This window comes from Corvus cornix, chromosome 1 (assembly GCF_000738735.6).
Source record: "Corvus cornix cornix isolate S_Up_H32 chromosome 1, ASM73873v5, whole genome shotgun sequence".
In the NCBI taxonomy this organism is placed as follows: Eukaryota; Metazoa; Chordata; class Aves; order Passeriformes; family Corvidae; genus Corvus; species Corvus cornix.
The window spans coordinates 24,916,328-24,940,359 of NC_046332.1; the positions used below are offsets into that span (position 1 = coordinate 24,916,328).

Below are 24,032 nucleotides of genomic sequence, written 5' to 3' on the forward strand. Positions count from 1 at the left end.
TGAAAGATTATACAGCATTTGTCTGTGTGACCGTAATGAGCTTTTTTCCCATAAAAGATTTGGGGAGAAAGTACTGTGTATGAATAGGGTCCCTTTAAGAAGCACTTTTAAAAGAGCTCATTTTCGATTCCAATCATGTATATGCCCCAGCAAGACTGTAGCCAGATGCTTGTAGATCTGAAGAAAACAGCCCAACCCTTTTCTTATCATCTACCGGAGATGACAGACTTTAAATCTCAATGGCACTTTCGATAACTTCTAACAAGACCTGGGACTTGCCTGGCTCCATTTGTCTGGTCAAGGCTGTATTTCTGCAATTTATCCCATGGAGATTTTCAGCAGAACCTTACACTTAGTGTCTAAATTAATGATATTCCTTCCTTTTTGCCATGACAAAAAACACTCTGCACTATATACATTATGCTAAAGTTTTTGTCATGGACATAATCTGTAAAAGCTTTTTCAGTTTCATCATTTTGACAAGCTGATTCCATTAAACTCTTCCCAGTGATCACTTTTGTGTGGTGCACATGGGGGAGGTTGTTTGCTCACATGGTTTTCCCTTCTTTGAAGCTAGAAAACAGTGATCATCTCTCAGGTTACATATTATGTCTTATCCCTGACCTGTCCCCAGGAAAATGTATTTTGAGGGAACACAGACACTTTCTGTATAGCTCTCTTAGTAAATGAGTCTTCTCTGTGGTCTAGTCCTTAACTTTTCTTCAAGGCTCTTTTAGGATAGAGACATGGTCTTAGTTCTTAAAGTGTGTAGGTTGGTCTGTTGATATGAGTGCATTAAAAAGCTCTGCACATGTAAGACATTTCTCAGTGTTTTTTACCATTCCACTTGCACTGAAATGGAAATAGTTGAGTGCTTTGAATAAGGAAACTCTCTAGTTTTTCTCAAATACATGGTTTACTTGAAATCCTCCAATGAAGATCCACCATAGTCTGGTGGTACCTCTGCCAGATACTTTGCACTATTGGAGGTTTTAAAGGGGTCTGGGCAAACACTGCTGGTTCTGATCCTGCCATACTGGCAATTGCTAGATGCTGGTGATTAAAGCTGGAGCTGATAATGAAAGAAAAGGATGCTTTGTTTTAAAATGCATTCTCTCACATCATGCTTTCTAAGGAAGTGAGTTATTTTAATGTCAGGTTTTGGCAATAAGGAAACTAAGATTTTGTGGCTAAAGCAGATAGGAGCCTGGAGGGGAGTCAGATCCCACAAAACCTGTGTTTGTCTTCAGGGAATGCTTTTTATCTGCCTTTGCTACAAATGAACATGATGTAGAGCTGCTTCTGCATTTCACTCTCAGTAAAGCCAGTAGAACTTTTCATGCCAACCTCGGTGATGAGCACAGCCACCAGACTTTCTGGGATAATTGTCAGCGCAGAATAGCATTGCCTACAGCCTGCTTTAGCATAAAACCAAAATCTGTCTCAGTAGGCTTCCAAGGGTATTGAAGCATCTCAGATTCATTAATTCATTTATCTGTGCCCCAAACAAAAAGTAAATTTTTAAGGAGGGGTTTTTTTTGTGGGGTTTGGGGTTTTTTTGTTGTTTTGGGGGGTTTTTTTAGTTTTTTGGTTTGGTTTGGTTTTTCGGTTTTGGGGTTGTTCTTTTTTTTGCAACTGCTAATAACTTCGCCTTCCTTCCTTGTCCAGTGCATTTCCACAGATACTCATATTTCTCAAGCTGACAGCTTTCTGACTGCCCAGACTGAATAGCTGGATATCTCAGCTTCCCATCTTACATGAACTTTATCTCCCTCATTTAAAATAGCAAAAGCACTGTCTACATGAGCAGACCATTATCCTGGTTGGGTTGTTAAAGTTACTGTAATGCTGACTTTATTTTCTTGTAACAGTTCTGAACAAAATATTTCCTTTGAAAGGTCTCAGACCTCTATCCTCCCAACTTCTAATCACAGTAATATCCAACCTCAAGGAGTCATTAGTGAAGACTCAAACAATATCCTGTAACAAGTCAGCTATGAAGAAATTGGCATAGTTTATCTCACTGATTCATGTTCGTATGAAAACAATGGGTTGCAAAATAAAGGTAGCATTGCTTTCATGCTATACAGTATCCATTGGATCTGAGTCTTTCCTCCCCCACCAACAGTCTCCCAAACTAACCCTGAGTATAACTCTGCAGTCACTTATGAGACAGGGTCCATCTAAAGAAGTGACATGTTCTTAGACTTTAAAACCAGTTCATTGTGCTGCATCTTAAACCAACTCACTTCTTTTTGGTCATCATAAGTTGTTGCATTTTTAGATAACTGGGAAAATAATATAATGATTATATTCAAATCCAACCCTTAAAGAGGGGTTTACATTTCTGAATTGAATGGATGCAGTGAACTATGTAAACTGAGTTTGGATGAGTTCTTGGAGTTGTTTGGTTTTGGTTTTGGTTTTGTCTTTGTGAAATGGACACTTAGCTTTGCAGGAAAGCTGATAAGTAGCATAAACTATGACTCACCACTAAGAGACTTGGTAAAATCTTTGTGTCTGCTGTTTGGTTTGGCTTTAGCAATCAAAGGGATTTTTTTCACAGAAAGGAGCATGCAGGTGGCTTTTCAGGTTTCTGTGAGGATTTTTCTTCTCATTTGATGTGATACAGGCTCTAAACTGGGCATCAAAAGATGTGAGTTCATTTCATAGTTCTGCCTTAGTATTGATCAGCTTCAAGATCAGTTTAGCTTTCTCATCTTTCCTTTTTTCATTCCATAAATTGGGAATAAGGAGAATTACCCCTATAAAGCTAAAGGTGATGTTCAGCTGGCTGGGGATTTGTTTGGTTTTTTTTTTACAAATAAAGCTCCTGAGACTGTATATTGAACTCCACAACTTTAAGGCACGCTAGTTGCTCTCTGGATGAGCTGTATAGATATGGATAAGCTGTACTGTGTTAGGGAAAACTGGGAAGTTTAGAAAATCCTATGAATAATTCAGCCTTTCACAAAACATAACGCACAATTCAGTTATAAGTATCATTTCTACTTGTTGACTGGGTCAGCAAAGGAAATTCCCAGGTTGAGATAGCCTGAGATGTTTTGGTTGCTCAGGAGAGGAAGTTCAGGACTGGAACAAGAGTGTCACTTCTAAGCTAAGTCCTACTAGAGAAGGTGCTAGGTACTTACAGTATGACTTCTTTTACCTTTTCCCTTCAATTACATCTTGCAATGATTTGATTCAGCCAACTACGCTGTCTCATCCTCTATCTATATTATCAAATGAATACTCCAGTTAAGATAGAAGAGTTGGTGAAAAATGCCATCTAAGCTACTCTGCTGTTGCACAACTTAAACTCCCTTCCTGCAGTATCACCTTGGTGGTGAGGGTGAGGGAGGGAGGCATATCAAAGTTAAACTGATGTAACAAGGATTCAAGAGGGAAGGCGGTTTGGATATATTGGCAGTAAAACTTAGGAACAGGTTCCTATAAAACAACATCATATCATTTGATAAGAGGGATCAAATTCATTGGTAGGAGACTGCATTCTTGACGCTTTAGCCGCTCATTCCCATATAAAAGAGCAATGTAAAGTTTAGTCACCCTGAAACTCAGTTTTCAGGGCACGCATCACAGAAGTAACAGCGTCCTACAAAATATGCTGTTCTCATACCAAATACGAAATGGAGACTATTGTTCCCAGAAGCCATTTTAGTGGAGCTTTATAAGGTAGTTTTGGTTTATTTTAATAGGCATAAAGTGAGAAGAAACAGGTGAAAGATAAATTCCAAAGTATTGATTATGGCCTTGTAGGAGAAAAACAGTTGGTTCTCCTTCTGGAAAACTCGGAAAAAACACATACTTAACCTGTCTTTGTAGATGCCGAGGGCTTAACACTGCATACAGTTGCATGACCCCGGTGACTTCAGTGTGTCTGCAGGGGTTTAAAGGCAAGTGAAATCCTTCTGTAATGCTTTTCGTCTTGTTCCAAGTGTTGTGTACTCTCACAAGAACACATCTCATGTTCGAAGCAGTACAAATTTTAAAAGATGGAGCACAAGCCATATGCTCTCTAATCTTTCTAGGATTTGCTGCTCTTGACTATGGTATCTGTCAGGTTAGGATTTTCCTATAGGTCTTCATAGAGTCAGGTTGTGATTTCTTTATGGATAGGCAGTCAAGAAAACATCCTGACAGTTTCTTTAAATGATTGTGGTGATGGATCTGACATGCTCACACTTTTCCATAATGATCTTGCTGCCATTTTGCTCCTGATTTAACAAACACCCTCACAGTCAAGTCCTAAACCATGCACCTCTCACCAAAGAGAGCAAGCTGGATTTTTAAAGTCCGGTGTAACCTCAGCCTGGGGTTTGCCAGAACTCTGCTCATACCCTCTGCCCCCAGCAGCAGACCCCAACATCGCTGCACAGCCCTCCAGTCCCCTTGCAGCTCAGGCTTAGCAGTGTTCCCCACTCCAGCCCAGCCTGTTCTCCAGGTATTGCAGTACTCGTACACTCAGCCAGTGCCCTTCAGTTCTGCTCTGCAGTGCCATCAGGGGAAAATGATATATCAGAGTACTTATGTCCCAAATTGAATGTTAGTCAGATGTTAAAATGAAAGAAATATTATGGAGAGTCAGCACGCCTTGCTGTGGAAATAAATTACGTACAGTGGAGTGTCATGGCTCTTGGGACCACATATGATCCAAGGACACCATTTAGAGAAGTGATCACAACACCACTAGATTTATCAGATAATGATGGAGGAACATTAGTACCCAGAAAGCAAATAACAATTAGCAATAGAAAGCTCCCAACCAGTAACTTTTTCAGGGTCACTTCCTCACATTAGTAGCCTATTTGTATGTATCACTAGATTTTATAGCAATTATCTCCTTATTAATAGTAAATTCACTAATTGCTATTATTAATAAAGATGCATTTAGTTCTTAGTACCTTACTTTCTCAGTTTAACATTTTGGTTACTCAAGTGTCATCTGCCTAAATAATTCAGTATTATTTGATTGTATTTTCTCATGCTGTGCAGTCCAGTTTTGGAACAGCAGAGTTCAGGACAAGTACTTGAGAGGATGTAGGGAACATGGACCATGCACTAGGTCTGCAAACCTCCAAGCAGGGAAGCAAAGATGCTTCATTGCTCATCCACCTTGCAATAAGGAGAGCATGACTTGATGTGGCTACAGTGTAAGACAACAGATCCAACTTGTGAGCTGCCACTTCAACCACACTCCCTCAGAACAGAAAATTCACCTACAAGTATAAGCAGAGCCAAGATGTAATTTTTAAGCTCTGATCCTGAAAGGCAGCCAGAACCTTTAGGTATATATCCTTTTATATTTAGGTAGATATGTTTTCTGTTTTCTTCTATTTAAGGTTTCAAAGCTGAGTTCTAAGTGCCAAGAGTAACCAACACAACATATTTTATAAAATGGAAATGCCCAGATTGCTTCTGGACCACCAAGACGACTCATCTGGTCAACAGCTGACCTCTCTTTTCTCTCCAAGAGTGAACAGGGAGCAGGCTGTATGCTGGGTGGGAACAACCCAGTCTCAATGCAACCAACATCTTTCCAGTGGCACCTTTGCTCCTTCACAGTCTCTTGATGGGAGCACACACGGCCCGAAAACGAGGGAGAAGGGCATCAGGAGCCTTGGAAAGATTACAGACAGGAGCAGGCAGCAGCTGCCACCAGAGCAGTGAAGCTGGCCTACAGCACAAGCCCCTTCGGCAGTCAGAAGTGGGTGCTGTGAGTTATTTTGGCAGTGGCCACCCCTTCCCAGGTATTCTGTTTCCCGGAATTAGTCCCCTAGCAGTGATTTCCTTGTCCGTGCAGCACTCCAGGGTGGTGGTGGGCAGCAGGAACAGGGCAGTGCTGTGGCACTGGGAGGTGGTGCTGGGCAGCCTCCTTCTGCCAGTGGGATGAGCTGTGTGAGGCTGCACTGGCCAGGCACCTGCCAGCAAAATGCCCTGATTTCACTTATGGTAACAAATCCCTCAAAGATGTAGTCAGTGGTTAGTTACAGGAAGATAAAAGTAGTACTGTTCCAGGCCATCTTTTAAGTCAAGATGCATGGTCAAAATGCTACATTTACATTACAATACAAGAATTTATTTAACCTTTCGTCTTTCTCACATTTTGCAAGTGTTGCCCTCACCCTGAGCCCCTTAAAGCAACTGCTGCTGAAGCTGTAATGTGCTGTTGCTTCCAGAGAACTCTCCTGCTCTTCTTTTAAAGATGTTTTGCTCAGAGGTGCTTTGTATAGAGACTTTTCTTGACTGAAGTTCTTCTTGGGGAGCAAGAGACCTCCAATGAATGATAATTAGAGTTCAGTTTGCAGATGCAAGAGATTACTGTTCTTGTTTCATCTGTCTCAGTGTTTTCACTGGGAACAGCTGTTAGGACTTATTTTGGGCTGAGTTACCTGTGGAATAAGTCAGCTTGATGTCTTTTTGAATTAGCTTACGTATACATGAAAGTCCAAATTTGGATTGGATTAATTTGTCTTATCAAAACATAATATTACCCAGCCTTCCTGGCAAGCAGTGTGTGCTGAAAAATCTATGCCAGCAAGATTTTTCTTTTGTATTTTCTAGTTGTGGGTCCATGAAGTTTTCTGGTTTATAAAAGCATTTTTGTGTGTGTGCATTTGTAATGCACATTCGAAGTCTACTTTTTCCAGTACATATTTCTCGATGTGAAAAAGACAAGGCTAAAATTTTAACCATTCTTAGTTACCAAAAAAAAACTTAAAAGTCTCCTTTTACTACACTTTGCAGCCCAAATTTAACAGCAATATTAAGTACACTAGTAACATTAAATACACTAGTGAAAGAAAATATAAACTTGAGCTGTGTCATAATTCCTTTATAGTATGTGTTAAGGCAAACAGCAAGGCATTCTGTCTTCAAATTTGAGAGAGGAAACAGTTACCATTTCTGTTATCTTTGGTGGACTACAGCTTCTAAACAAACCCTGTCTTTGGAAAATGAGTGATGGAAATATTATCAATTAATTTTGATTCAAAATTGTTGTCGTGTCATCACTGCATTCTTTACAGAACCACAATTTGGCTGTTTATTTCGTTAAAAAGAGCATGTGCACCTGTAGTTGATTAGATTTCTTTTCAAATTCTTTCATGATTCATAATGAAAATACATACATGTGTGCCAATGTACACAGACTTATGTTAATTCTAATGTACATAGAAAAACTCCTTGTCATTTCCTAAAGATCATTTTATTTTGGTTCTCCAGTATTGCAGACTAAGGGTTTATACATGGCCATATAACTGGCTCTTGAGCTGTATTTGCAGTGTCCTCTCCCATGTGAGCTTTCTCCCTCCCTGCAATAACCTGTCAGTTGTAAAACCATCTCCTTAGTTCATCCCTTTCTAAGCACTAGCTCAACTGAGTGATGTTCATTTCCTGTCTTATTAAACAGAGTAGCCAGCCCTTCTCCTCAGTCTTGTATGAATGAGTGAGTCCACGACGACAAGGGCTGGGCTGTGGAGCTGCTTCTTCTGCTAGGCACACAGAGGTGAAGATGCAGAGGAAGAAAAGCAATGTGCCCTGTTAGCCCTTTGCAAAGACTTGCTCACTTTCAAAAGGAGCAGGATTGGGCCTCTCTGTGGGTCAAGATCTGCTGAACTGCTTTTTCTCTGATGGGCCTTTTGGACCATTTGTGTGCTGTGACACAGTGCTTGAGCCGGTGTCATTATCAGTCCCCAAGCAAACACCATTGTGCAGTGGAGCCTGTTAATACAGGTCACTGAAATTCCAGATATTTTGACTGCTAAAGGAGGTGGTCACTTCAAGTAGCATGACCACAGGAAAAAAAAAAAGGGAGAACTTGAAGGTAATTTTCCTCTCTACATTGCCACATTGCTTTTCCTGATGTGGCCCCTTACCTTGTGTGTGACATCTGTGGCTAAGGTGTTGTCATATTTCTGGTATGCTAACATAACATTTGACTGCCTTCCTCTGCATTTTTTTAATTAACTCCTAATATTAAAGCAGTTTCCATCCCTGGATTCCTCAGCAAGCTGATTGAAAGGCGATTTAATTGCACAGCATTGCCAAGAAAGATGTTAGGTGATTGCTGGCTGTAGTAACAAGTAATGTGAAGGTAATAGAAGATATCACAGGGACTAAGATTTTGCTGGCCATTAGCAGAGGTGACTTCAAAAAGCAGATGATAATTAGTATAGATTTCCCTGAACCAAGCTTCCATCTGCTGCTAGTCACTGGATTTTGAGCTGCTCTCCTATTAAAGATTTGCATGTATGTTCCTGGATTCTCAATGGAAAGGACACTTAGGGGGAAAGGGTATAAATCAACAAATAACTGTGTAACCTGCAGAAATATAAATCTATGTAGATTAATCCGTGTTTCCTAAATTGCATACTAGATTGTAATTCAATCAAAGGGTAGGGGTCTTGTGACGTTTATGAACATTTATGGATGGTATAAGCACTCAGATTAAATGTCAAACCTGGTATTCAGTTTAGAATCATGTATTATTGTTATTCATTAATATATAAAAACAACAATTATATCCACTAAAATCCTCAATTTAATTCTGCTGTAATCTGTCTCTGCTATGTGAGAGACACAGTGCAGCCTCTTTGCCCCCTCAGATCATTTAAAGGGCTCCACTGAATTTCAGCTGAGTCTGTTCTTTCCCCCCAGCATGACACTGGCTCCATTCGGCCCCCTTTGAACTGAGGAATTCTCTAGTAAATGATTTTCTTTATCTTCCACTGGGAGTAAATTTTAGTTTTGATACTGGGCAGGTGTAGTGCACCGAGAATGGGAGGAGAGACAAGATTGCATCTTAGATCCAATTCACTGAGTATATTACATATGATAAAGCTGTGCCCCTCACTGGTTCCATATCAGTAAAGGGTGAAAATGCTTTGAGGCAAGAACAGTCATTTTAGGATTATCTGAATTTGTTGTCAGTCCTTCAAGCCTGCTTCTTCCTAGTCTGGGGCTAAAGGACTAACTTTGCTCACCTTGGCGTAGTGCATTACATCAGAGAGATCCTAAATCACTTTGCAGAAATAGAGCAGAATTGCTGTCCCAATTTACTTCTAAGAAGGCACTTGAAGCAGGTTAACTCAAGCCATTTAGTGAATAAAGTCTAAGAAGCAACTGAATGCCAATTGCAAAAATGACTTTGGCACCTAAGATGTTAGTTTTGTTGAAAGTAAGCAATCCTTAAGCTAACAAAGGTAATATATTTCAGCATGGTTTGCAGCCAAAATTTTACTGACTTCCAATGGACTTCAACGTGAACACCTCAGTCACTTTTGAAAATTGTAGTTAGCCTCATAAATCTGTTATCAGCTTATATAATGTAACTCATACCACTGGTTTTCAGCATCTTAACTCCCGGTAAATAGCTATTATTCAGTGTTTATGAACCTTATTCTCATTAAACTCAGGGGGAGCTAGAGTCCTAAACAGCCTTAACATTTAGACCTTGCTTGTCTCATAGTCTTTGTGAGTTAAATGGAATTTATTCATGTAGCAAAGAAAGAGAAGGGGAACAGAATCTGACCACAGTGAAGCAAGGACAGATTTAAGATTAGCCCTTGGCTATTCTGTTCAGTGGCCACAACGTCTTCCAAGTAATATTGATTAATTAACACTAGGAATTCGATATAAAAAAAAGTCAGTGGATTCCATTTGTCCATCCCAACAAACAGAGCCATACTGGGCTGAAAACAAGCAACATACATAGAGAAAGGTAACTATTCTGTTTATAACATAGAGACCTGGGGAAAACAGTCAGCTATCTTCAACTTCATTTTCTTATGTCGTTATATAATACTATATCTTGAGGAAATCTAGTGTGTTACTCTAATGTAATTAGGTTAAATGTCTCTAGTGACCAACAGAGCCGTATGATAAAAAGTTTCACCCCAGCATTTTAATGGTTCAGGTTCTGCTCATGGTTTCAATTAAGTCAGCATGATTGCACAGGGCAGTGAGAACAGGATTTGGCCCATTTCTCTCCCGCATACGTGTTCTGAAGTTATCTAACCTGGAATGAATCATAGCTTCCTCAGACACATCTTGTTTTTCCAGTACTTTACAGGGAAGGTTTTGTTTTCATATATTTTCTTTTGAACAAAACTGGTAATCAAGTGTCCAGACCGACTGCAGTCATTTAAAAAAGCAATGTGTTTCAGTTCTGGTGATTTTGCTGGATTCTAGTTTGCAGCTTCTAGTATATTGTGCCTGTCTAAAATTACCCTACAGTTTTAATTAGGGAAGACAATCTTGTTCACTTCTTAGAGCAAATTTGATGGTAATATTGGTGTAAGTCATTACTCAGCACATCCGGAATCTCGGGCCATAATTTGTAGAATTCTTTGGCATCTATGTTGTCAAAATTGCTTGATGCTTTCCCTTAAGAGACCTTGTTTTATGTTGCTTATAACAGAGCCAAACTCTAACCTCAGCCTAAAATTTTCCATTCTGTGTTTTGTTGGGTTTTTTTTCCCATACTGGATGCCTCCCACTTTTTTTTCTTTTTTTTTTTTTTTTTAAACTCTGGGACTCCAAGGCACATTCTTTGGCTCAGACCTCTTGACTCAGGTTCTTCCCTGGTTTGCATCTCACTGTCCCATCTGCCCAAAATTCTGAAAGAAATACTACCCAACTACCAGCCCCTAACAATCCTTCACTATCATCTACTACAGATAAGTCCATAGAGTTCCATGGTTAAGTCTTCAGGAGAAATGTAAAAGGAAGATAAGGCATACATGCTTAGGAAAGATTTTCTCCACCAGGAGAACTTCCCTGTTACAGTTCATTAGAATAATAGATTCCTGAAAGCAGGATAGTGACCTTCTCTCCACAAGCTTGATCTTGCCCTTCCTTTTGTTTTATTTCATTTCAGCTTTTCAGTCTGGGCAGAATCCATCCTGTCTTCTGTCTCATGCAATTCTTCCTTACTTGTGTGAGCAGTCAGCTCCTTTAAAGAGAAATTTGCTGTTGGAAGGGCCTCTCAGGGTGGCCTGTCCAAAGGATGCTATAAGCATCTTGGTTCCTGCCCTTCAGTTTTTATGATTGTCTCTGCTCTTTACTGTGTTTCCTCCACTTCCCTTGCAAACCAACCACTAGATTTGTACACGTGCTTTCTCTCACGCTCCCCTCTACCAGGACCATAATTCCCACAAATAGTAGCTACAACTCTGAACAGATTTGCTGCCTGCCTTCCCTCTCACTCTCCTGTGACAGCTCCTCTCTCTTCCTTCACTCTCACAACTCACGTTTATATTTCTCTGAGTTTTTTAAGTGCTTTGAGGAATGATAGAGCTAATCTCTCCCTGTAACTAGACAGGAAACAGAAGTTGAAGGCCATGTCTTAAGTGCTGGAATACACCACATGGATCCCGTGGTCATTTTCCACTGTTCTCCTGATCCCCTGGTAACAATCTTCTGGAGAGCACTGTCTGGCCTGACTACCCCAATTTTTTCAGCTTGGTGAAGGGAATGGGAGACAGGACTGATATGTAGCTTTGAACATTTGGGGAGCATCTGCCTTTGTTTTCTGTGTCCAACAGGAGTTGTGTCTTCTTGTTACAATTTAGAGCATCAGGCTTTGATTAATTTTGTTTATTGCTTCATCCCAGGTTAATATGTTTTGGAAATAAATATGTTGGAAATAAAGCTTAGATACTCCATAGTAGACCTGTAGTCTGCCAGAAGTTTGCAAACCTTTAGCCATTCCACTTTCATGCAGTCATTTTTTTCTTAGGGGTCTTAGGGTAACAGATCAATCAAGTCCAAGAGATACTGTGTTGACAGAAGGAACTAAGACAACACAATTTTTCTGTGCAGCTATCAGCTGTAATGAAAGCATTCTCAGCCCTAATAATAAGCCTAACCCCTCTTCTGTGAAGGTCAGGATCAAGAAGACGAGTTCTGTTTCAGAGTCCTGTGTCATCTGGCATGACTGCTAAGAAGGATGCCATTCAAATCTGGCAGTGTTTTTGTGATAAGAGCATTTGTCCATAGGAGCCACAAGCCTATTTCACGGAGACTGTTGAACAGCCACCAGAGGATATTTAGTCTCTGCTGGTTTGGAATTATCCCAGGACTGAAAGGCTCCTCAACCATTACCAGTTTTCTCAGCTACATAGTTCTGGCGTCAGATAGTTTCAAAACTTTCAAGATCTATGTTGTTTGTGAATTTAAAACAATTTTTTTTCCTCTGCTGTGGGAATTGCAATTGTAAGTCTCCTTGATCCTTGTTTTATATTGTTACATTGATATCATTCAGTGTGTTTATTATCAATTTTATTTCCTTTTTTCTTTCTGTCTTTTCTTCTCAGATCACTCACAATCAGTTTGTGGCCTTTCTCTGAAGGAACCTTTCCTTGTCTCTTGTGTAAGTATTTATAACATTTTGTACTTTTCATTGATATGAGTTGCGCATTTTCTTCAAGTTCCATCAAAGTCAGCCTGGGGCCTCTGTTACTTCCCATGGCCACAGGACTCAATAGTGAATTTTTACTCAAATGCAGTCCAATATTTTAATGCAGTGTTACCTTATGGGACTCAACATTTTAGTTCAGTGACATTGTGTGATTGATTGATCTAGAATTTATATGTACGTTTCTAGATGACAATATGGAAGATTTCTGTTTATGTGTGGAGATATACATGTTCTGATGGACATTATGCTGTTGTGCTCTAATTCAGAATTAAATATAAAGTATTCCATGCTGTGCAAGTGCAAAACAAGTACAGAAAACAGGCAACTAGCATTGCTGAAGTTTGATCCTGTGGTGTGGGACCCTTCCTTACCCAGTCCTGGCTGTTCTCTGACCTGCTTTCCTTATCTCATAAGATTAAATGGGCTGTATTCTCATTGACATCCAACAGTATCAGGATTAAAAATCTGTGAGTGGTTTCTTTGGAGGATGTTATGCAGGGTTCTTTTCTCACCTTGTTGCATTCACTTGAGTTTGGCTGCTGCTATGTAGACTGGTGATTCGCTGACCTTTTTAACTGAAGAAAATGCTATGTTTATCCAGATAATTGTGTTTTCAAGACCCAGAACAGGAAGAATTAATGTTTTCCTGGTTTAAGTTTTGGTTTTTTTCTTTTTGGGGGGAATAAGGGATGGAGCCTTTGGGAGTGTTTGTTTGTTATCATTTGAGTTTTAATTTTGTCAGGTTCTGACACATGATGGTTTTGCGCATTTGGAACAAAAACGCGCATTTTTCTGGGATTCCTTCATACATATTGGCAGTGAAATGTAGTGCTTTTGAAACAATGACTCTTCTTGTTGAAATATAAAGGGAAATATAGCACTACCACTTCATAATATTTACTATAGTTAAGTAAAGACAGACCAAAGTTTTCCAAATGTCCACTAGTATTTTAAGCCACTGTTTTGGGATGTCCAAGCTGAAGCTATTTAGTGAATGCCAAAAATAATGAGGGCTTTTAAATTTAGGTTTAGAACTCCACGTCCAAATATACCTGGACTTCGTGTTACTTTAGATCTCCACTTTGCAATTTAAATTCTTATCTCCTACCTGTTCAGAGAGAAAAGTAGATGACTGTTAAAGTGCTGCCTGGAATTATAAAAAAAAAACCAGCACTGTAAGAAAAATAGCTCTTTCATATATGGGAGACAAATTAAACCTGCAAATCTGTAAATTTATGTTCGAGTTGTGTTTTGATTGTTGGAATTTCTTTAAAGGCATGCTAAAGTGCAAATGGGTGTTCATAATTGTTTCAACGCGCTTGCTGAAACAATGAAAAAGCTTTCTTTTCCTCATTCTAGACCTAAAATATGTGGCTTTAACATTTAAAGTTGACCCACTACTTTTGCAGTGCTGAAAGAAATGGCACGGTGCCTTCTCCCCCGCCCGGTGGGCAGAACGATGACATTTGCTCCAGTGGCTGCAAAAGGTGGTATGACAATGCCAGCTCCCAAGGAGATGTATTTGAGCTGACCTATCATGCCTATGGTGTCCCCATATTTCTCTCCCTTCTCCTTTGCCTTTCATTATAAGGTGTCCCAAATCTGTAATTTACAACATGCTGTTCCAGTTTTGCTCTGATATATTTGCTACAAGTAAGTCGGAGCCTATGCGTGTCCATAGCTGCCCGTGGCAGTGTCAGGCCTGTGAGATGAGGGGAGCAGAGGCACCCACAGAATGCAGCAAGGCTTATGTCTAATGTGACATTTATTTGACTCAGAAAGGCAATTGATTAAAGGCCCATCGGACCCTTGCCATCATGTATTATGTATTTATCCAGCAGGGGCAGTTTATAATGGCCCCTGACAAATCCTATTACTTTTGTTGCAGAACTTCATAATATCAATAAAAAGCATTAATGATACTCAGGGACAGGAAGCATTAACACCGCTTGTGTTAACACTTCCCGCAGCAGCGGCAAAACCATTTATATCTGTGGCCTACACCGTGTGCCTTCGACATTCAAAGGCACCAGTTTAACATTGTTTTACCTCTGCAGGGCAAGGCAGTTTAGTTGGAAACAGCAAGATGGCTTCATGATAGGTAGGCATGTGTAAACCTGAAGCTGAAATCCCTCTTCAACAGTGCTCTGCTGTGTGACCATGCATTAGTTGTTTTGCATCTGTCTGCCTTTCTTTCTTGACATGTGGGATTAGAATCACATGCTCTCTCGCTTCTCTAAGTCAAGCTTATTCCACAGCCAAGAGGGCCTTCTTGGTGCTCCTGCATTCCTAAATTAGCAAGCTCCATAGGAGCCCTACTCTATTTCAGGCATGTCTTGCTTGTTCTGTACTGGCTCTCTCCTTTCTCTCTGATAGGCAGGTCCTTCAGGCCATTGATAGTCTGGGTTCTTTTTGGTAACAGAAAAAGTGTAAATGGGACATTTTTACATTAGAAGCCGTTAATGGTACCTGTCAAGGATGTTTCTGATCTAGAGGTAACTGATTTGTTCTGCCTTCTGTCTCAGTGTCCAGCACTGGGCTCTCTTTTCGTATCCCTACCCACAAGTTGCTGATGATTCAGTCTTCATTCTCCTCCCGATGTTACGCACACGTCTGCCTAATTATATGGCATCAGGGTTTTGAAGGTGGAAAGATTTCATAGATCTCTCCCCCAAACTATATTCCCACTTAAGAGGGATACAGTTAATCTCTGCTCCAGTTGAATGTCCTCAGGACTTTGAGAGACACAGGTGTATTCTTTGTCAAAATCATTCTTTTCATGGAAGAAGTCTTCCAACCAGTCTGGAGCATTTTAATCATAATGTCAACATCCTGTAGCAGTATCAGCATTACCAAGGTACTTTACAGTAGGAGAGATAGCTACACTAGGATAAATAGCTACAGCAGAACACTTCTTTTACTTCCAGAGCACTCTCTGTTCAGATGGAACCCATATAATATTGAAAAGTTATCTGCTGTTAGCCTTGGTAAGTGCAAATCAGAAGGGCACCAGAGTCATCCACATACAAGGAAGTTGCAGGACATGTTAACCTAATTCCATGGATATCTGTCCATTCTGTTTAAATAGTTTTCTGATGTCACCAGGTTGTACTGAGCTCCAGCATCTTTCCTATCAGATTGAGCACTGATTCTAATTCTTGTTACTTGACATCCTAGTTTAAGACAGGCAAAAAAAAAAAAAAAGAAAGAAAAAAAAAAAGAAAAGAAAAGAAGGAAAAAAGTGCAAAAAAATGCCATTTATTCCCCAGCTTCATGAAGACATATTTGGTCAAGTAATGATGACCTAAGGGAAGCTGAGAGGCATCTTACTGATCTCATCATAGTTATGAGAACCATCCATCATATGGTCAGTGATTTGTATGTCAAAAAACACCCTGTAGTATTCCAACCTGCCAGTAGCCAGTTTCTGAGAATACTTGCTCGCTTTATCAGACGTGATGATGCTCAAATAGTCTTTGCTATCTATGTATATGTCCCTGCTTTGGTACTTGTTCACCACCAAACTCTCATCTGTTACCACTCTGAACCATTATCATGAAATAGCAACTGATTAGCACCCTCTGAATCCCTTTATCTGGTTCTGTGCTTAGTGATATTTTGCAGATGAGGAACAACATCAGTGATTACTACATTAGGAACAGGGAGGAGGCATCTTTTCTCAGGTTTCTTAAGAAGCTCTCCCTTACTTGAGAAGAGGATAGCAACCTCCAGGTCAAGCGTATTCATGAATCAGAAATGAACATTTGCAAAATGCCAAAAAAGTCTACATGTAATAAGCCTTATGTTTACAACAGCTTTCAAGAGTTAGCATTTTTCAAGAATTACCATAATTAATGTAATAAATAGACATGCATATTATCTAGAAGAATCAGTTGATCTGCTTCTGAAGGAGGTTTAGGAAGGGGATGGTCACCTAAACAAACTGAGACAGGAAAGGAGTGTTTTTTCCCCAGCTATTATGTGTCTCCTGAAGGAAGGGAATGTTCCAAAAAAGAAAATAACATGGGCAGAGGCAAATGAGAGAAATGGTGAAACAGCCTCAAAATGGCAGCAGAGCTGAAATTCTACCCTGATGTGTTTATAGAAATGAAACTGTATGACTGAGAGTACACCTTGGGATGAATGTTCTTGAGCAAGTGCCACAATTTTAAGCTTTAATCTTTATCTGAAGATGTGGCCATCAAATAGACTTAAGCAATAGATGTGCATGAATTAAAAACCCCTCATTATTTAAAACAAATCTGACAAAGTTCATGGGTTTGTTTTAAAACTTCTGCATAAATAATAGACCCAATATGTAGAAAACCCAAGACGTAGCCAGACTTACAAAAAGGGGCAAAATTTGATCCCAGTTTTTTATTCAAGCATTAGTTTAAGTGTTGACATTCAAATTGTTTAGCAAGTAATGAAGGCTGCACATGGCTGTGAAGTTGATGTGTGGATTACAATAGAGGCATGTGTTCAACCTGCTTTCTAATTGCAATACCTACAGTATATTCACTGGTGCTGGATGAGATTGAACTTAAGATTGGCCAGCATGACAGCTGAAAATGTCACACCTTTCTGCCATTATGCATACTCGCAATCTCTTTGTTCTGAGTTGTTTTTCATTTACTTAGTGTAATATAATGGACTGAGTGCTAGCTTGTTTTGAAATATTATGGAGTACGACAGAAAAAAAAAATGGACTTTAACTAGACAGTTGTAGGAGCATAATATTTCAGATTTAACTAGAAAAAAGAAGGAGACAGAGAGAAAATTGAGCTGTTCAATGCACTTTTACCCCACACTGGCATAATTTAATATATTTGGATGGAAAAGACCACCTTTCCAAAGCAGTAGCAGCATTTCCTACAGCAGTTTGAACACCAACCATCAAAATATTAAGACAGACCAATTTGTTAGGTCGAAATCACTGTGCGAAATGGTAACAACTACAGAGTGTGGCAGAGTTTTTCAGAATATTCCCTTTGTAGTTATGGTAAATTATCTTCCAGCTTTGGCAAGCACATTGCTGTTCTACAGCTGTATCACCAAAGGTCTTTTTCTTTTCTGAGCTTTATTGTGAGTCCTTCTCGTAATGCAGAAATCCTCTTTGATGCACCCTGCTTTAGCATCATGTTGTGTATCTGCCTCCATCAGATGTATTCACCAGATATAAGGTAAAAATGGTACCAAGAACAAGTTGTGCTGGAGGAGTGGTTATTATAAAACACAACATCCAGAAAGAGGAAGCTTCCCAGAAGTCACCTTTTGATCAAGACATCATAGATTTGTCTATTGGAACTGGCACCAAGATACGAATACTCAGGGAGGTCTAAATGCCTGCCCACATGTCCATGTCCATGCTGAATGTCCTATGTGTGAGACACCACAATCAGAATTGAGCTTGTAAGAGCATCTCCTCCATCTCCTTTTCCTCTCCACCACTCCCACTTAAAAAAAGAAGCAAATCATCCGCCATGTAGTTCATTCGTGTGCCGTTACAGAGGTGCACATGTCAAAACACGTGGTTGTTCTTCAGGCTGTGCTTCATGAAGGCTGTTTTACCTCTTGGTGGGAATGGGAACTCTTAGACATAAAAGATCACAGCATATTAAGAAATAATGATTCTTCCCTCTGAAGTTCTTGTTCACTGCTGAAGCTTTCCATCATTTTGGATAATATCATGCTGCGTATGGTTCACAAATTCAGCCCCCCAGGTAATATTTTCATTTCATATGTTTGCATGCCCAAAATACTAGATTTTGCGCAGCACCAAAAGCAAATGCTTTTGGATTTAAACAGATCTTGCTCTCTCCCGTTCCATCTTACTAAGTTTTAAGTTTAATAGAATAGCTGTATCCATTTTCTGAATGCTGTTTTCTACTGTTTTAGCTTCTTAAGCATACTCTAAACAGTTTGATTTTTCAGGGACAAAATTGAAATCCCAACTCCAAAGCAAGGATCACTTGCAACGTTTGGATCTGGGTGTGTATTTAAATTTCATGTTAGTCCATGTTCACTTATCCTGGATGTCTGTAGAGGGATTAATTGCTTTTCGCTTTTTGCAGTAAATCCACTTTTACATAAAAGACAAAAAATAATGTGTAACATTCTGGATTCTCTGCAGTATGCACTGGAGGTTGTGAAGGAGAACTGTTATGTGTGATCAGCATATAACCAACTTTGAAGAATGAAGGTTCAGACACTATTTTTCAATTTTTGCATTTAAAAAATCTTTTACATTTTTGGGTTTAGGGCAAGTTTCTTGTGTGAATGTCTGTGCATGCTTAGCATAGTTCAGTCATGACATTAAATACTTAAATTCTGCCACAGAAGGCTAAAACAAAAATGGAGCTTCTCTTCCAGTGAACTTTAATGGAAAGGTAACAGTTTTAGTCATTGAAATACCTGCGGACTGAGACATGCCTCGGGGAAGATTGTCAAAAATCCTTCTTTTTCTTAACTTGTTGAAGACAGTTTGGCAGATCTTTTATTGTGGAGCCTGCAAATTAATTTCACATTGATACTTTCTACTGTGACTTCTGTGGCAACGTCTTTGCCTTCCATCTTGGCTTGTGCCACTCTGCTAGTGGGCAGCCCCGTTTTTCCTAAAGCAGAAATTCACAAAGCATTGTAGTCTGACTAGATCAAGAAAAGCACATCATGTGTTCAGGGAGAAGCAAGGCTTTTGTAAGGGCTTCTGTTCACCAAGTATTTCTCCTCCACATCTTATTCCAGCAGCGTTTTCTTGAGATGCGGGGTCCAGCATTCGAAGGCATTCAGCAAGCAGATTTTGTAGATGAATTGGCATCCTGTTCTAGGAATAAGAATATTTTAAAAGCACAAAACTGAACTAGATATTTAATTAAACTGTACAAGTAAATGGCTGAGAGAGTTGTAGCATTTCTGAAATTCCCAAGGAACAGAACCATAGAAATAACACTGAAACATTACAGGTGAATGAGAACTAAATATTGTTCATGAGCAATTTATTGATGTTGATTGACCCTTTTACAGCTGTTAAGCATGACCCCACTTTTTCCTAATCTATGCCCCCTCCCTTTGAGTGGCCTTGTAAAGAAATGTTACCTGCTCCACCCAAATCTTATTAGATAGAAAAAGCTGTTCTATTTAACTAAACCATTGTGGAAATATAGCCTTCACCTTGCCCAATAATTCTTTCTTCACCACTGCTCAATCTTCCCTTCAGGTAAGCAGTTTCTCACCTTACAGTCCTTTTGCAAATCTTGATCGAAACTCATAATTTCCCTTGTGATACTGTATCAAATGCTCTACTGATAAATTGAATTTACTGCATTTCCTTTGTCTGGATAATCAGTTATCTTATCAAAGAAAGTTATCCGGTTAGTCTACTACAAACTACCTTTGGCAAACTCATGTTTTGTTTCATCCCATTTTCCATTTACCTACATGTCTTTTCCATTATTTTTTCCTTCAGTTTTTGCTTCTCTCATGCTATTGAAGCTCCTGATGTTACATCGACATCAAACAGGTGTAAGTGAGATCAGAATCAGTTTCAATACACTGTAGTACAGCTTTGCAAGAGCCTATTCATTCTCATGACTGCAAAAAGTTAAGTTCTCATCTGGCAGACAAGTAAAATACCATTTTTTATTTTTCATAGTCATTATAGCAAAGGGCAGGTGAGCTGATTTTGAGCCTTGGCTGGTGAATGTTTGCAATGATGTGCAAAAGGGAGATAGAGATACAATCAGAGACATCTACCTGCACATTAGAGTGCTTGGGCACTTGCATTAGAAAAACCTTAATGTATGTATCAGTAATGAAAATCTTAATTAAGAACGCTGCATCATTGTCCATGAACACTCTTTCTCTGTGTGTGAAGCTCTTTGTGTATTGCAGCATCTACCTGGTCCAGACAGAGCCCTCAAAGAGTGTGTCTGGCAGATCTTCTCTTGATTATTAACAACTAGCAAATGGCAAACTCTTCTTTTGTCTCAACACTGAAACTCAGAATAGTAGAGCATACAGCATAACTTAAGAGTTTGTTTGGACTTTTTCTATGGCTTTTTCCACTTCATTGTTATATTGGTGGGTTTCAAAACCTAGTAGCATTGATTAGAACTGAATGATGTAGCTTAGAGTTGCCAAAATGTGCACAGACACCTATTTACCCAATAGGGTATCTTTTCCTTTAGGAACAATACACTTGCCTGGACCATGCACACAAAAGTGCACTAATGGATGTGACGGCTGAGATTTTAATCTACCTAAACTCAGGAAATTTAGATTTAAGGTTCCCAGAGCAATCTTGCCTCTGCCACTTGCTTACAATAGAGTCTCTTACTGATCCCTGGCTGTGAGCTTTCCAAGGCAGACAGTACAGGGAGAAGACAGGGCAATGAAGAGGAACTGCTTGAGGTTTTCCCCCTGTCATTGTTTTCCAGTGACATTTGTTTGTTGAGCACCGCTTGTATGTTTGATGTGGTTTGAGACACATTCAGAAAACCTCTCCAAGTAGTGGACATACAACTGATTTATAGGTGTACTGAAAGAAGCACAAAGAGTGTAAGGTAAGGAAGAGTGTATGCATGCACACACACATTTGCCAGAGTTGTATCTTTTGCTTCCAGATGAGTCAGGCTGTCTCCTCAGAGTCACTGTCATGTCACTGACATTTCTGTGGACTCACACCTGCAGGGTAGGAGGATATGTCCCAGGCAAGGCAGGAGCAGGAGATACTGCTATTTACTTTGAATAAGAAACAGCTATGGAGTCTCTTGTTGTCTGTACAAATCAACACAGTTGAGCCCCATATAAAAACCTACACATGCAGTGACTTTATTTTTTCATCTTTAGAAAGAATTCCTCTAGTATGACAGAAGAGTTCATGCTGAGGCCAGCAGTTCATACAAGGCACAAAAGCTGCATATGCCTTCATATTGTCATATAAAAAAGTAGTTCTGAGAGTGAAACCCATGTAATCCAATAATCCCTCAGACTACAGCTGCTGTTTCAGCCATCATTAATATTCTCAAAATCAACACTTATTTTGCTAAGACATCAGAACCTGAAATATTCCAGATTAAATGAAGTGGGATTGAAAAATGATTAGTGGACTGAAGCATCCCTCTTATGTGGAAAGGTTGAGGGAGCTGGGCCTGTTCAGCCTTGGGAAGAGATGACTGAGAGGGAATCTTATAAAGGTATGTAAGAACTGCAGTGTGCCCTTGTGGCCAAGAAGGCCAATGGTATCCTGGGGTGCATCAGAAAGAGCGTTGCCAGCAGGTCAAGGGAGGGGATCCTGCATCTCTGCCCTAATGAGGCACATCTGCAGTGTTGTGTCCAGTTCTGGGCTCCTCAGTACAAGAGGGACATGGAGCTCCTGGAGCAGGTCCAGCAGAGAATGACAAAGATGACTGAGGGACTGGAGCATCTCTCCTGGGAAAGGCTGAGGGAGCTGGGCCTGTTCAGCCTCAAGAAGAGACGATTGAGAGAGGACCTCACCAATGTCTGTCAGTATCCGGAGGGAGGGTGTCAGGAGGATGGATCCAGGCTCTGCTCAGTGGTGCCAAGCAATAGGAGAAGAGGCACAAACTGATGCACAGGAAGTTCCACCTGAATGTGAGGAAGAGCTTCTTTACTGTGCAGGTGACCGTGCACTGGAACAGGTTGCCCAGAGAAGTTGTGGTGTCTCCCTCACTGGAGATATTCCAGACCTGTCTGGACACCATCCTGTGCAATGGGCTCTGGAATGACCCTGCTTGAGCAGGGAGGTTGGACCAGATGACCCACTGTGGCCCCTTCCAACCCACCCAGTCTGTGATTCTGTGAAATGGCTGATTCTTCACTGCTTGGTATCAGGTCTGTCTAGGCAGAATATAAGTGAGGAAACACCTCCAGTCTGATTTGATGCCGTTCTATACCAAAGTGCAAATATGCAATAATTGAAACTGTCCCCTAGTCCTCCTGCTACAGCTCAGTCACAGATTACAAGAATAGTATCTTTTTTATATACTCTTTTTTTACTGGTCATTTACACAATTCACTGTCTACAGTTAGAAAAGCTCAGTGTCTGGAAGAATATTTAAGAAAATAAAGATATTTTAATATGGTAAAAAACTTGTTATTTCAAAACAAAATGGCTTCAAACATGTCAGTGCTGCTACTTCCCTTTCAGGACTATGTACGTGTCAAGTTTGATGTTTTAAAACAAAGCTGTGTTATAATTATACAAGCATGTTTGAGAAAAAAAAGGCTTATGGAAAACTTAACAGCTGGAAACTGTTTTTTACATACTTGGATGACTCAAAAGCAGCTGAATGAGTTTTTGCAAAACTTTACCAAAAATGTCATTTCTGGATTGAGACGAGGCATGAGAAATAGCAGCTGAAAAGGTAACAGTTTCACAAAGGTATGAGCAAATATAGACAGAGATGATTTAATTCATCAACTTCCACTGTACAGTCGTTAATGTAATGCTATAAAAATAAAAGGATTCATATTTATATAGTTTTTCAAGGATTTCAAAGATCTGTACTAGACTTTAAGGAGCTAAGCTTTGTAGCTGAGCGCTAATCAAATATTAATATTTATATTTCATTGGAATACCACAAATTCAAACAGGAAAACAAAGACATAGAGAAAGGTAGAGTGTTTGCCAGAGCCTGCACAGAAAGAGAAGACCACATTTAGCACCCGTGCCTTCAGATTGCTCAGCTTGGCAGTGTGGGAGCACATTTGGCATCAGGGAGCTCCTGGCTTCTCTTTCCCTCTGACTCCCATTTCAGGCACACCCAGCTTGTAGGTGAACACGCATGGGCTGGGCTCAGGTACCTGGCTCCCTTCTTTCTGTCCCCATACTTCATTCCCAAAGGTAAAGTCTGCCAAATTCTGGCTACTGTGATCATGAAGCTTGACTGTATTCAGATAGCATCCCCAGTTCAAGCGTGCATACACTCCTCCTTCTCCCTCTGTGCTCTTGAGGACTGTCAAGGTGAGAGAGCTGTCACCAGAAGCCTCTTCTGGGGTCTTTTTCAGTGCATGGTCCAGTCTATAACTCTCTAACAATCACTTCACTGTTCGAAACCTCAGTCACTGAATAAATATGATTTTACTGCTGCTTAGTTTGGATGTTGAACTGTATTGGAGGAAACTGCTCTACTTTCATACTGAATTTTTTTTCAGGGTGGTGTGTGTGAAAAATAACACAAATAGGAGTGGTTTTGGATGGTCACACTGAGCAGTCAGTATGAAGAAAAGTACAGTATGGTGAAGGGAAATCTGTTTGTAGTAAAAGCAATATGAGCTTGTAGTTTTCTAACAGGACCGAAAACATGAATTTTTCACTTTAACCCCAGCTGTAAAACTCCCTCTTGATGCTGGGGAAATCACTTGATGTCCTGTTGTTGCACCTCAATTTCATCTTCATGGTGTCAACTATGACCTAGCTCACCAGAATACCATTCTTCTTGAAGTTCAGATATTAGCAGAGGTTTTGTAGAGATGCTTTTCTAACCTAACAAGCCCACTCCTTGTCAATGTTCAGAGTCATTGTCTTACTTTCCCAATTAAACCAGCTTTTATGGCTTTCACTTTTTTAACT

General features: G+C 39.9%; 1 long non-coding RNA gene across 1 annotated transcript in view; it reads left to right on the forward strand.

Moving 5' to 3' along the window:
- Positions 1-12,392, forward strand: part of LOC109144161 — a 330,238-nt gene extending 317,846 nt beyond the window's left edge. Inside the window, exon 7 of the long non-coding RNA XR_002044738.3 lies at positions 12,336-12,392. This is a non-coding gene — a long non-coding RNA (uncharacterized LOC109144161). The remainder of the gene's footprint in view (positions 1-12,335) is intronic.
- Positions 12,393-24,032: the final 11,640 nt, after the last annotated feature.